This window comes from Leptodactylus fuscus, chromosome 10 (genome assembly GCF_031893055.1).
Source record: "Leptodactylus fuscus isolate aLepFus1 chromosome 10, aLepFus1.hap2, whole genome shotgun sequence".
NCBI classification, from domain to species: Eukaryota; Metazoa; Chordata; class Amphibia; order Anura; family Leptodactylidae; genus Leptodactylus; species Leptodactylus fuscus.
The window spans coordinates 86,407,625-86,423,535 of record NC_134274.1 but is presented as its reverse complement, the minus strand read 5'-3'; the positions used below and the strand labels follow the sequence as shown (position 1 = coordinate 86,423,535).

General features: G+C 45.5%; 2 protein-coding genes across 4 annotated transcripts in view; one reads left to right on the top strand and one right to left on the bottom strand.

The window, feature by feature from the left end:
- Positions 1 to 9,904, bottom strand: part of LOC142219340 (uncharacterized) — a 116,068-nt gene extending 106,164 nt beyond the window's left edge. For all 3 annotated transcript variants that reach the window (XM_075288321.1, XM_075288322.1, XM_075288323.1), the window contains exon 1: positions 9,854 to 9,904. The gene's annotated coding sequence lies outside the window, so the exon portion shown is untranslated. The remainder of the gene's footprint in view (positions 1 to 9,853) is intronic.
- The window catches only part of LOC142219344 (uncharacterized), an 80,530-nt gene that overhangs the window by 30,694 nt on the left and 33,925 nt on the right, over positions 1 to 15,911 (top strand). The gene's annotated exons all lie outside the window — the stretch shown is intronic.

The window sequence follows — 15,911 nt, the reverse complement described above, 5'->3', positions numbered from 1 at the left end:
ACTTTAGGGGAGGGGAAACCGCCTGGCGATTACCAAAAACTGCTCCAGAAAACGCCTCAAGGTCAGAAAACAGCTTACTAATTAGGAAGCGTTTTTTTTTTAAAGACCAAAATAAGCCAGGAGGTTTTTACGTGTGATCTAGCCCTAAGAAAGACCGACAAGCTGCAGAAAATAAGCGGGAAGGAGGGGGAGGGGCTGTCTGCACAGGAAGGAGGGGGAGGGGCTGTCTGCACAGGAAGGAGGGGGAGGGGCTGTCTGCACAGGAAGGAGGGGGAGGGGCTGTCTGCACAGGAAGGAGGGGGAGGGGCTGTCTGCACAGGAAGGAGGGAGAGGGGCTGTCTGCACAGGAAGGAGGGAGAGGGGCTGTCTGCACAGGAAGGAGGGGGAGGGGCTGTCTGCACAGGAAGGAGGGGGGGGCTGTCTGCACAGGAAGGAGGGGGAGGGGCAGTCTGCACAGGAAGGAGGGGGAGGGGCGGGCCTGTCTGCACAGGAAGGAGGGAGAGGGGCTGTCTGCACAGGAAGGAGGGAGAGGGGCAGGCCTGTCTGCACAGGAAGGAGGGAGAGGGGCTGTCTGCACAGGAAGGAGGGGGGGGCAGGCCTGTCTGCACAGGAAGGAGGGAGAGGGGCAGGCCTGTCTGCACAGGAAGGAGGGAGAGGGGCTGTCTGCACAGGAAGGAGGGGGGGGCAGGCCTGTCTGCACAGGAAGGAGGGAGAGGGGCTGTCTGCACAGGAAGGAGGGGAGGGGCTGTCTGCACAGGAAGGAGGGGAGGGGCTGTCTGCACAGGAAGGAGGGGGAGGGGCTGTCTGCACAGGAAGGAGGGGAGGGGCTGTCTGCACAGGAAGGAGGGGCTGTCTGCACAGGAAGGAGGGGCTGTCTGCACAGGAAGGAGGGGAGGGGCTGTCTGCACAGGAAGGAGGGGCTGTCTGCACAGGAAGGAGGGGGGGGCAGGCCTGTCTGCACAGGAAGGAGGGAGAGGGGCTGTCTGCACAGGAAGGAGGGAGAGGGGCAGGCCTGTCTGCACAGGAAGGAGGGAGAGGGGCTGTCTGCACAGGAAGGAGGGGGGGCAGGCCTGTCTGCACAGGAAGGAGGGAGAGGGGCTGTCTGCACAGGAAGGAGGGGAGGGGCTGTCTGCACAGGAAGGAGGGGAGGGGCTGTCTGCACAGGAAGGAGGGGGAGGGGCTGTCTGCACAGGAAGGAGGGGAGGGGCTGTCTGCACAGGAAGGAGGGGCTGTCTGCACAGGAAGGAGGGGAGGGGCTGTCTGCACAGGAAGGAGGGGCTGTCTGCACAGGAAGGAGGGGAGGGGCGGGCCTGTCTGCACAGGAAGGAGGGGCGGGCCTGTCTGCACAGGAAGGAGGGGCGGGCCTGTCTGCACAGGAAGGAGGGGCGGGCCTGTCTGCACAGGAAGGAGGGGGAGGGGCTGTCTGCACAGGAAGGAGGGGCGGGCCTGTCTGCACAGGAAGGAGGGGAGGGGCTGTCTGCACAGGAAGGAGGGGAGGGGCTGTCTGCACAGGAAGGAGGGGGGGGGCTGTCTGCACAGGAAGGAGGGGGAGGGGCTGTCTGCACAGGAAGGAGGGGGAGGGGCTGTCTGCACAGGAAGGAGGGGGAGGGGCTGTCTGCACAGGAAGGAGGGAGAGGGGCGGGCCTGTCTGCACAGGAAGGAGGGGGAGGGGCGGACCTGTCTGCACAGGAAGGAGGGGGAGAGACGGGCCTGTCTGCACAGGAAGGAGGGGGAGGGGTGGGGCGGGCCTGTCTGCACAGGAAGGAGGGGGAGGGGCGGGCCTGTCTGCACAGGAAGGAGGGGGAGGGGCGGGCCTGTCTGCACAGGAAGGAGGGGGAGGGGTGGGCCTGTCTTCAAAGCCTTTACATATGTAGGTACTGCTCTGCAGCATCTGGCAGCTCACAGTGAGTGGAAGGAGAGAGCACATCTGACTAGCTGCCTGTGTTCTGGTAGATGCTAGGCGGGGGAGGGTACAGTAAGGTGCTGCCCTTATAGCTGATGTTAGTCATACACAGTACCCAGCTTTCCTAACTGTGCTCAGATCTCTCCTTTTCCGTATCAGGGATCTTTTTAGCTGCCAAGATATAAGACTTAACGTTTAATGATATAAGTTAAAAGTATAAATATACAAAAATATATATAAAAGTCACAAATCTGACATGTCACCTCATAGAAAACAATGGAACAACTCCACAACCACGGAATAGTTTACAGTGGACACGGCGGTCCCAAGTAAGGTCATCAATCACACTTACCCGACTTCAAACTGTGATAGGAAAGTTCCAAAAAGCCGTCTAAACTCATCCAAGTCCAGAAACACCCCGGAGTGCCAGCGCGTATGCGTCTCTTCCAGGCAAAACCTGCTTGCTGGCACTCCGGGGTGTTTCTGGACTTGGATGAGTTTAGACGGCTGTACAAGTCATTTGGTCTATATGTGACTATATCTCCTCCTTTCACTATCCATGTACACTCTGTATGGATATATGTTAATGAGCGATACATATACATGTGGTTGAGTGAAGGCGCGATCTCTACTGTAAGCTTATATGCTTTTATAGGGCAAAGAACATTTTATTGCTATTCCCCCTGATGAGCGGGTGCAGTTATATACATTGTATACCACGAGACATTCATGTCGGGTCATGCTATTTTGTTTGGATGCTATTGTGTGTTTTACTAGCCCTTCTTACTTTGGCATATACAAATTGTTGGAAAGGGTTAATCAGGGACGGACCCTGAATTAGGGTGAGGTTCCGGACAGGGCACTGGCTATGTAGGGCGGTGACCCTGTATTAGGTTTTAGGGTGATTTTAGTCCCTTCCCAAGACTATCCTATAGGGACTGTCGTTATTCTCTAGATTTCACTCTATTTTCACATGAAAAGGCCTCTTTTGGAATTTTCCCTTTCGGTCCTTGTTGGAACTTTCCTATCACGGATTGAAGTCGGGTAAGTGTGATTGGTTACCTTACTTGGGACCGTCGTGTCCACTGTAAACTATTCCGTGGTTGTGGAGTTGTTCCATTGTTTTCTATGAGGTGACATGTCAGATGTGCGACTTTTTTTAATTTTTTTTTACATTTTTGTGTATATTTATACTTTTAACTTATATCATTAAAAGTTAAGTCTTATCTTGATTGCTCTTTTTGGATTATAATTGGATTAAGTGAGAAACATTTTCTGCACTATAGAGTGTTTTTCGTGTCTGTACATCTTTTTAGCTGCATTATAATCTGGATTTGCAGTACTTCCACCTCTTATGTTATCTACTCCTCCTGTATAGAGGTCTAGTACTGTACACCGCAGTCTGCTCCTCCTGTATATCAAATCAAATAAGCTTTATTGGCACGTCCGAATAGATATTTGGCATTGCCAAAGCTAGTAAAGTGTGTGTGTGTGGGGGGGGAAGTTGGATTCGGGTGGGTGAGTGGTGGGTATGGGGGTTTGGGTTATAACAGTCTATGGAGTCTTGTATTCCTCTTAGTTTGTGACCGCTATATGGGGAGGTGGGGTGGGGCGGTTGGTTTGGGGTATAACAGTCTGTGGAGTCTCATCTTCCTGTTCGTTGGTGACCGCTATATGGGGAGGTGGGGGTGGGGCGGGTGTATTGGGATAAATATAACAGTCCGTGGAGTCTCATCTTCCTCTGGTTTGGTGACAGCTGGACACGTATTGGGCAGCGATCTCCACAGTGGCCTCTTCCTCTCCCAGTAGGATGTAGAGTTTCCTCTTCTCCCAGTCTGGGATGTGGGCAGAGAGTCTTTGGTAGTAGACGGCCCTCACAGCTGAGTATTTGGTGCAGTGTAGCAGGAAGTGGGTCTCGTCTTCTAGGACCCCCTGGTCACAGTGCTGGCACAGTCTCTTCTCCCGTGGCTTGTACGTCTGTCTGTATCGCCCCGTCTCTATCTCTAGGTTGTGGGCGCTCAGTCTGTACCGGCTCAGGGTCTGTCTGTGCTTGGGGTGGCGTATTCTCTCCAGGTAGGTGGCCATGGTGTAGTCCCTTTGTAGAGATTGGTACACGGTGAGTTTCTTGGAGTTATTTATTTTGTTTCTCCATTCTTCAATGTACCGCTCTCTGTTTGCCTCTGTGGTCGCCTTTATTTCGGCCTTGGTTATCATCTGTTGGAGTTTTTGGTTTGGTGGTTGGCTGCTGTTTGGTTGTTGAATGTCTGGTTTGCTCAGGTGGCTTAGCCATGCTTGGTGGTGGTAGGAGTTGCTCCCCTGGATGTGCGCCTGGAAAGCTAGCGCCCTCTTCTGTATGGTGAGCCATAGGGGGAGTCTGCCTAGCTCTGCCCTGCAGGCTATGTTGGTGGTGTTGCGATGGACATGTAGCAGGTATTTGCAGAACTCCAGGTGGAAGTTCTCTGTTGGGCTGGAATCCCACCTTGACTGGTCTGGGTAGGTGGCTGGGCCCCAAACCTCACTGCCATAGAGAAGGATCGGGGAGATGACAGCGTCAAATATCTTCATCCAGACCCTCACCGGTGGTTTGAGGTGGTACAGTTGTCTTCTGATGGCGTAGAAGGTTCTGCAGGCTTTTGCTTTCAGGGTTTCTATTGCTGCTTTGAAGCTTCCTGATTGGCTGAGCTCCAGCCCCAGGTAGGTGAAGCTGTTGGTTTTCTCCAGTGTGGAGCCGTTCAGTGTGAATTGTGAGGTGGTGGAGGCTTTATTGTGGCCCTTCTTCTGGAATACCATGATTTTGGTCTTCTTCTGGTTGATGGGTAGGGCCCATGTGGTGCTGAATTTTTCCAGCACTGACAGGCTTTCTTGGAGGTCTTTCTCGGTGGGGGCCAGGAGTAGGAGGTCATCGGCGTATAGCAGGAACTTCACCTCTCGATTGTTCAGGGTGAGGCCTGGGGTTGGTGAGGCCTCCAGGGCTGTAGCCAGTTCATTGATATAGATGTTGAAGAGCGTTGGGCTCAGGCTACAGCCTTGTCTGACCCCTCGGGCCTGTTGGAAGTATGCGGTCCTTTTCCCATTCACCTTCACACTGCACTGGTTTCCGGTGTAGGAGCTCTTGATGACGTCGTACGTTCTTCCTCCTATTCCGCTCTCTAGGAGTTTTAGAAGTAGGCCTGGGTGCCATACTGAATCAAACGCCTTGTTAAAGTCCACGAAGCAGGCGAATATCTTGCCTCTTCTGGTGTTGTGGACGTGCGTCTTGATGAGGCTGTGCAGGGTGTAGATATGGTCTGTGGTGCGGTGGTTTGGCATGAACCCTGCTTGGCTCTTGCTGAGGACCCCGTGTTGTGTGAGGAAGGTGAGGATTCTGTTATTGATGATGCTGTTGAACAGTTTCCCCAGCTATGTGCTGCTGACGCAGATCCCTCTGTAGTTGTTGGGGTCATATTGGTCCCCATTCTTGTAGATGGGGGGTTATATATTACACTACAGTCTGCTCCTCCTGTATATATATATATTACACTACAGTCTGCTCCTCCTGTATATATATATATTACACTACAGTCTGCTCCTCCTGTATATATATATATATATATATTACACTACAGTCTGCTCCTCCTGTATATATATATATTACACTACAGTCTGCTCCTCCTGTATATATATATATTACACTACAGTCTGCTCCTCCTGTATATATATATATATATTACACTACAGTCTGCTCCTCCTGTATATATATATATATATATATTACACTACAGTCTGCTCCTCCTGTGTATATATATATTACACTACAGTCTGCTCCTCCTGTATATATATATATTACACTACAGTCTGCTCCTCCTGTATATATATATATTACACTACAGTCTGCTCCTCCTGTATATATATATATATATTACACTACAGTCTGCTCCTCCTGTATATATATATATATATATATTACACTACAGTCTGCTCCTCCTGTATATATATATATATATTACACTACAGTCTGCTCCTCCTGTATATATATATATATATATATATTACACTACAGTCTGCTCCTCCTGTGTATATATATATATATATTACACTACAGTCTGCTCCTCCTGTATATATATATATTACACTACAGTCTGCTCCTCCTGTATATATATATTACACTACAGTCTGCTCCTCCTGTATATATATATATATATATATATATATATTACACTACAGTCTGCTCCTCCTGTATATATATATATTACACTACAGTCTGCTCCTCCTGTATATATATATATATATATATATATATATTACACTACAGTCTGCTCCTCCTGTATATATATATATTACACTACAGTCTGCTCCTCCTGTATATATATATATATATATATATTACACTACAGTGTGCTCCTCCTGTATATATATATATTAAACTACAGTCTGCTCCTCCTGTATATATATATATATATATATATATTACACTACAGTCTGCTCCTCCTGTATATATATATATATATATCTCTATATATTACACTACAGTCTGCTCCTCCTGTATATATATATTACACTACAGTCTGCTCCTCCTGTATATATATATATATATATATATATTACACTACAGTCTACTCCTCCTGTGTATATATATATTACACTACAGTCTGCTCCTCCTGTATAAATATATATATATTACACTACAGTCTGCTCCTCCTGTATAAATATATATATATTACACTACAGTCTGCTCCTCCTGTATATATATATATATTACACTACAGTCTGCTCCTCCTGTATATATATATATTACACTACAGTCTGCTCCTCCTGTATATATATATATATATATTACACTACAGTGTGCTCCTCCTGTATATATATATATTAAACTACAGTCTGCTCCTCCTGTATATATATATTACACTACAGTCTGCTCCTCCTGTATATATATATATATTACACTACAGTCTGCTCCTCCTGTATATATATATATTACACTACAGTCTGCTCCTCCTGTATATATATATATATTACACTACAGTCTGCTCCTCCTGTATATATATATATTACACTACAGTCTGCTCCTCCTGTATATATATATATTACACTACAGTCTGCTCCTCCTGTATATATATATTACACTACAGTCTGCTCCTCCTGTATATATATATATATTACACTACAGTCTGCTCCTCCTGTATATATATATTACACTACAGTCTGCTCCTCCTGTATATATATATTACACTACAGTCTGCTCCTCCTGTATATATATATTACACTACAGTCTGCTCCTCCTGTATATATATATTACACTACAGTCTGCTCCTCCTGTATATATATATTACACTACAGTCTGCTCCTCCTGTATATATATATATATATATATATATATATATTACACTACAGTCTGCTCCTCCTGTATATATATATTACACTACAGTCTGCTCCTCCTGTATATATATATATTACACTACAGTCTGCTCCTCCTGTATATATATATATATATATATATATATATATATATATATATATATATTACACTACAGTCTGCTCCTCCTGTGTATATATATATTACACTACAGTCTGCTCCTCCTGTATATATATATATATATATATATATATATATATATATATATTACACTACAGTCTGCTCCTCCTGTATATATATATATATTACACTACAGTCTGCTCCTCCTGTATATATATATATATTACACTACAGTTTGCTCCTCCTGTATATATATATATTACACTACAGTCTGCTCCTCCTGTATATATATATTACACTACAGTCTGCTCCTCCTGTATATATATTACACTACAGTCTGCTCCTCCTGTATATATATATATATATATATATATATATATATATATTACACTACAGTCTGCTCCTCCTGTATATATATATATATATTACACTACAGTCTGCTCCTCCTGTATATATATATTACACTACAGTCTGCTCCTCCTGTATATATATATATTACACTACAGTCTGCTCCTCCTGTGTATATATATATTACACTACAGTCTGCTCCTCCTGTATATATATATATATTACACTACAGTCTGCTCCTCCTGTGTATATATATATATATTACACTGCAGTCTGCTCCTCCTGTGTATATATATATATTACACTACAGTCTGCTCCTCCTGTATATATATATATATATATATTACACTACAGTCTGCTCCTCCTGTATATATATATATATATATATATATATATATATATATATATATTACACTACAGTCTGCTCCTCCTGTATATATATATATATATATATATATATATATTACACTACAGTCTGCTCCTCCTGTATATATATATATATTACACTACAGTCTGCTCCTCCTGTATATATATATTACACTACAGTCTGCTCCTCCTGTATATATATATTACACTACAGTCTGCTCCTCCTGTATATATATATTACACTACAGTCTGCTCCTCCTGTATATATATATTACACTACAGTCTGCTCCTCCTGTATATATATATTACACTACAGTCTGCTCCTCCTGTATATATATATATATATTACACTACAGTCTGCTCCTCCTGTATATATATATATTACACTACAGTCTGCTCGGCCTGTATATATATTACACTACAGTCTGCTCCTCCTGTATATATATATATATATATTACACTACAGTCTGCTCCTCCTGTATATATATATATTACACTACAGTCTGCTCCTCCTGTATATATATATATTACACTACAGTCTGCTCCTCCTGTATATATATATATTACACTACAGTCTGCTCCTCCTGTATATATATATTACACTACAGTCTGCTCCTCCTGTATATATATATTACACTACAGTCTGCTCCTCCTGTATATATATATATTACACTACAGTCTGCTCCTCCTGTATATATATATATTACACTACAGTCTGCTCCTCCTGTATATATATTACACTACAGTCTGCTCCTCCTGTATATATATTACACTACAGTCTGCTCCTCCTGTATATATATATATTACACTACAGTCTGCTCCCCCTGTATATATATATATATATTACACTACAGTCTGCTCCTCCTGTATATATATATATTACACTACAGTCTGCTCCTCCTGTATATATATATATATTACACTACAGTTTGCTCCTCCTGTATATATATATATATATTACACTGCAGTCTGCTCCTCCTGTATATATATATATATTACACTACAGTCTGCTCCTCCTGTATATATATATATTACACTACAGTCTGCTCCTCCTGTATATATATATATATTACACTACAGTCTGCTCCTCCTGTATATATATATATTACACTACAGTCTGCTCCTCCTGTATATATATATATTACACTACAGTCTGCTCCTCCTGTATATATATATATTACACTACAGTCTGCTCCTCCTGTATATATATATATATATATATATATATTACACTACAGTTTGCTCCTCCTGTATATATATATATATATTACACTGCAGTCTGCTCCTCCTGTATATATATATATTACACTGCAGTCTGCTCCTCCTGTATATATATATATATTACACTACAGTCTGCTCCTCCTTTGTATATATATATATTACACTGCAGTCTGCTCCTCCTGTATATATATATATTACACTACAGTCTGCTCCTCCTGTATATATATATATTACACTATAGTCTGCTCCTCCTGTATATATATATATTACACTACAGTCTGCTCCTCCTGTATATATATATATTACACTACAGTCTGCTCCTCCTGTATATATATATATTACACTACAGTCTGCTCCTCCTGTATATATATATTACACTACAGTCTGCTCCTCCTGTATATATATATATATATATATATATATATATTACACTACAGTTTGCTCCTCCTGTATATATATATATATATTACACTGCAGTCTGCTCCTCCTGTATATATATATATTACACTGCAGTCTGCTCCTCCTGTGTATATATATTACAGAACACCGGGTGACGTTACCGTCTGTGGCCGCCGCATCAGTCTCCCGTCCTCTCCACTCAGCCGTCGCCAGGAAGTTACTAAGAAGGAAATGAAGCAACTTCCGGTGGTGGCGGCTCTAGCTCTGCCGCAGGACCTGGATGACGTCACGGTCACATGACCACATTGAATGGCAGGACCTGTGAGACTTTGGATCACATGACTTATCTGCCTGTATCACGTGACTGGCCTATGCCGCGCTCTAAAGCGGGAGGTTCGAAATCCGTAAACCGAGAAAATCATCACGTGACCCGAGCGGAGGCCAAGAAAGGAGAGGAGGAGGGTGAGAGACATACAGGACATGGAGTGTTGTATCAGCGGAGACCGAGCAGCCATGACACGGTGTACGGGACACATGATGGCCGCCATGTATATTACACCGGTGTACGGGACACATGATGGCCGCCATGTATATTACACCGGTGTACGGGGACACATGATGGCCGCCATGTATATTACACCGGTGTACGGGGACACATGATGGCCGCCATGTATATTACACCGGTGTACGGGGACACATGATGGCCGCCATGTATATTACACCGGTGTACGGGACACATGATGGCCGCCATGTATATTACACCGATGTACGGGGACACATGATGGCCGCCATGTATATTACATCGGTGTACGGGGACACATGATGGCCGCCATGTATATTACATCGGTGTACGGGACACATGATGGCCGCCATGTATATTACACCGATGTACGGGGACACATGATGGCCGCCATGTATATTACACCGGTGTACGGGGACACATGATGGCCGCCATGTATATTACACCGGTGTACGGGACACATGATGGCCGCCATGTATATTACACCGATGTACGGGGACACATGATGGCCGCCATGTATATTACATCGGTGTACGGGGACACATGATGGCCGCCATGTATATTACATCGGTGTACGGGACACATGATGGCCGCCATGTATATTACACCGATGTACGGGGACACATGATGGCCGCCATGTATATTACACCGGTGTACGGGGACACATGATGGCCGCCATGTATATTACACCGGTGTACGGGACACATGATGGCCGCCATGTATATTACACCGGTGTACGGGGACACACGATGGCCGCCATGTATATTACACCGGTGTACGGGGACACATGATGGCCGCCATGTATATTACACCGGTGTACGGGGACACATGATGGCCGCCATGTATATTACACCGATGTACGGGGACACATGATGGCCGCCATGTATATTACATCGGTGTACGGGACACATGATGGCCGCCATGTATATTACACCGATGTACGGGGACACATGATGGCCGCCATGTATATTACACCGGTGTACGGGGACACATGATGGCCGCCATGTATATTACACCGGTGTACGGGGACACATGATGGCCGCCATGTATATTACACCGGTGTACGGGGACACATGATGGCCGCCATGTATATTACATCGGTGTACGGGACACATGATGGCCGCCATGTATATTACACCGATGTACGGGGACACATGATGGCCGCCATGTATATTACACCGGAGTACGGGGACACATGATGGCCGCCATGTATATTACACCGGTGTACGGGGACACATGATTGCCGCCATGTATATTACACCGATGTACGGGGACACATGATGGCCGCCATGTATATTACACCGGTGTACGGGGACACATGATGGCCGCCATGTATATTACACCGGTGTACGGGGACACATGATGGCCGCCATGTATATTACACCGGTGTACGGGGACACATGATGGCCGCCATGTATATTACATCGGTGTACGGGACACATGATGGCCGCCATGTATATTACACCGATGTACGGGGACACATGATGGCCGCCATGTATATTACACCGGAGTACGGGGACACATGATGGCCGCCATGTATATTACACCGGTGTACGGGGACACATGATTGCCGCCATGTATATTACACCGGTGTACGGGGACACATGATGGCCGCCATGTATATTACATCGGTGTACGGGACACATGATGGCCGCCATGTATATTACACCGATGTACGGGGACACATGATGGCCGCCATGTATATTACACCGGTGTACGGGGACACATGATGGCCGCCATGTATATTACACCGGAGTACGGGGACACATGATGGCCGCCATGTATATTACACCGGTGTACGGGGACACATGATGGCCGCCATGTATATTACACCGGTGTACGGGACACATGATGGCCGCCATGTATATTACACCGGTGTACGGGACACATGATGGCCGCCATGTATATTACACCGGAGTACGGGGACACATGATGGCTGCCATGTATATTACACCGGTGTACGGGGACACATGATGGCCGCCATGTATATTACACCGGTGTACGGGACACATGATGGCCGCCATGTATATTACACCGGTGTACGGGGACACACGATGGCCGCCATGTATATTACACCGGTGTACGGGGACACATGATGGCCGCCATGTATATTACACCGGTGTACGGGGACACATGATGGCCGCCATGTATATTACACCGGTGTACGGGACACATGATGGCCGCCATGTATATTACATCGGTGTACGGGACACATGATGGCCGCCATGTATATTACACCGGAGTACGGGGACACATGATGGCTGCCATGTATATTACACCGGTGTACGGGGACACATGATGGCCGCCATGTATATTACACCGGAGTACGGGGACACATGATGGCCGCCATGTATATTACACCGGTGTACGGGGACACATGATGGCCGCCATGTATATTACACCGGAGTACGGGGACACATGATGGCCGCCATGTATATTACACCGGTGTACGGGGACACATGATTGCCGCCATGTATATTACACCGGTGTACGGGGACACATGATGGCCGCCATGTATATTACACCGGTGTACGGGGACACATGATGGCCGCCATGTATATTACACCGGTGTACGGGGACACATGATGGCTGCCATGTATATTACACCGGTGTACGGGACACATGATGGCCGCCATGTATATTACATCGGTGTACGGGACACATGATGGCCGCCATGTATATTACACCGGTGTACGGGGACACATGATGGCCGCCATGTATATTACAGTGGTGTACGGGGACACATGATGGCCGCCATGTATATTACAGTGGTGTACGGGGACACATGATGGCCGCCATGTATATTACACCGGTGTACGGGGACACATGATGGCCGCCATGTATATTACAGTGGTGTACGGGGACACATGATGGCCGCCATGTATATTACACCGGTGTATGTGGACACACGATGGGCGCCATGTATATTACACCGATGTACGGGACACCTATGGGGACGGATCCGTCACTTCCTAGACCCTATGGTACACTGTACGGGGCTGTAATACGATGACCCCGCGCCCTGTATAGTGACTGATGATCCATTACCCTGTGTGATATTCCCCTATAGTGACCCTTCTTCTGGTTGTCACCACACAACCCTATTCTTATACATAAGCCTTTTTGGGGTGTATGTATCAGACCCCGGCACAGTAGTCCTGTTTCTGGGTACAGCAGGTGCTCCCTGTATCGGGGTGACCACCCTATAGGTTTATCATGTTATTCAAGCAGCAAACGCGCAATATTTAAGGCATAAAAAGACTTTTGGGGTTACTGGGTGTGTTTTTTTTGTTCTATTCCCTCCTAGAAAGAGTTAATAAAAATTAACCAATAAGATCTACAGGTATGTGTGCAGAAATGGCGCCATTAAAAACTAGAACCTGTCCTGCAAAAAACCAAGCCCTCATTGACAGAAAAGTAAATGTACGGCTCTTGATAGGACAGAAAAACGCAAAAAGATGAAGAAGAAGACCTCCGGCAGATGTAGAACTTTCCGTCCATCAGCATCACATTGTCAGCTAGAGCCAGCGCCATCTCTACCTGTTGAGGAACAATTTTCGCACTATTTTTGTTGGACATAATTTAGGACCCCATACGGGGTACAGACGGCGCTGGTCTCTGTTCTTTTCTTCATTATGTATGTGATAGCCACATGTCTAATCATTAGGGTTTGTGCCTCCCCCGTGGAGTGTCTGTTTGGTACAGTCCATTCTGTTTCTCTGTAAGGAAGTACCTGAGATGGCGACCACCTTCAAAGAACCTAAAGCCGTGCACAGGCCACAGACACGCCAACAATCAGATCTCCCGGGCAGCTGCCGTTCACGAACCGCAGCCATGGAAACATCCGCGTCTGCGCTTCGGCAAAGCTTTCCGGTGGAATCTCCACCCCAGACCCTTCACTTATCAACCCGGTCCCATCTGTAACCATCATTGCTTTGCTTGGTAGTGATTTAGGCTAAGTTGCCCCAGGACCAGAAAAATGAACTGCAGGAATAGTGGACACAAATGGAGCCCCAGAGACCCCAATGGACCAAAATCGCCAAATTAAAAGATTGGACTTGCAGCAATATTTACGATGGACAGAGAAATGTGAAGCTAGCCTGTGTCTTGTGAGTGGCCGGATCAGTGACCGCCCCCCCCATGACGCCCCTGGGACGTTCAGAATATGCTATACATGGAGGTGTCCTAGGACCTACCTCCTGCTGCCACCTTACAGCTACTCCACATAGAAAACTAGCTCTGCACCGTGGCGTTATGTGGCATTTAGGTGGCTCGTATACTGTAGATTTTGGTAGCCAGCGTGTGGCCATCTGATAATGGGTCATTCATGCCCAATCAGGGGGAAATTAGTTAAAGGGAGCCTATCAGTCAGACACTATTTTTTCTAGGTACCACGTCGGAATAGCCTTAAGAAAGGTCTCCTACCTTTCGCCGTCTTCTCCATGCCGCCATTTGCCTACAGTGCCAGTTCTTGTTGGTATATGAATGAGTTCTTTTGCAGCACTGAGGGCGGGCCCCAGCGCTCAGGCAGTACTGGGGGCATCCCCAATGCTGCAAGATATCTCTCTCCAGCGCCGCCTCCTCTTTTTCAGCAGCGTCATCTTCAGCCTCTTCTTCTGGTGCAGGTTTCTGACTCCTAGACCTCAGGCAGAGCAAACTGCACATGCCCACAGGCCACGAGAAAATGGCCGCTTACAATACTGTGCATGCGGCCATTTCCTCGTGGCCTGTGGGCATGTGCAGTCTGCTCTGCCCGAGGGCTAGAAGTTACAACCCACCTCCGGACGAAGAGGCTGAAGATGACGCTGCTGAAGAAGATGGAGGCGGCACTGGAGAGAATTCTCTGGCAGCATTGGGGACGCCCCCAGTGCTGCAAGAGAGCTCATTTACATACTGACAAGAACCAGGATTGTAGGCGAATGGCAGCGCAGAGAAGACGACGAAAGGGTCATTCCATATCAAGTGATCCAAATAGGTAAAAAAAAATATTCCTGACGTCTTTAATTTTTTTTATTTTTATTTTTTATGAAGTACAACTTAAGTTAATTACAAATAAAAAGTTTTGAATTTTTTTCTTTATCAGTTAATTTTTTATAGACTTCTAAAGTTTTGAAAAAGTGTGAATTTTGGCCTGGTATGGCTTTACATTTTTTATCATATCTCGGGCTAGAATTAAGATAAATAGGTGGGAGAGGCATCATTTTTCTCAGAGCGGTACCGGCTTTCATTTGATATGTCACAAGACGATGTTTCTTTATATTTTGTTTTGGAGAAATCAAATTCAAAATTTTGATGCGCAATTGTGAAAAAAACGTATGTTCTAAAATTGTGAAAAAAATGCATTTGTGTTACTTGTGTTCTTGGTTATATTTGTACAGGTTTTCAACTTGGGACCAAATTGGGATCATTTTTTTTTTTATTTTTTTTTTTTAAGCCTTGAATCATCTGATTTTATGTTTGTGTGAGCTTCTTCCTTTTTTCTTTTCAAATTACAACTTGCTGAATTCAACATTTATATGCAACAATAAAGAGAAACAAAAAACAAATCCCATAAGTGCCAGAATAAATACATCTTATCATCAGAACACAACTTGTCCAGCATTTTCAACCTGAATGCATTGAACAAACCGAAAGAAAAGAGCTGCTCATATCCTCAAGTGCGATTTTCTAAATAGTCTCATCCTAATTATATGTTAACA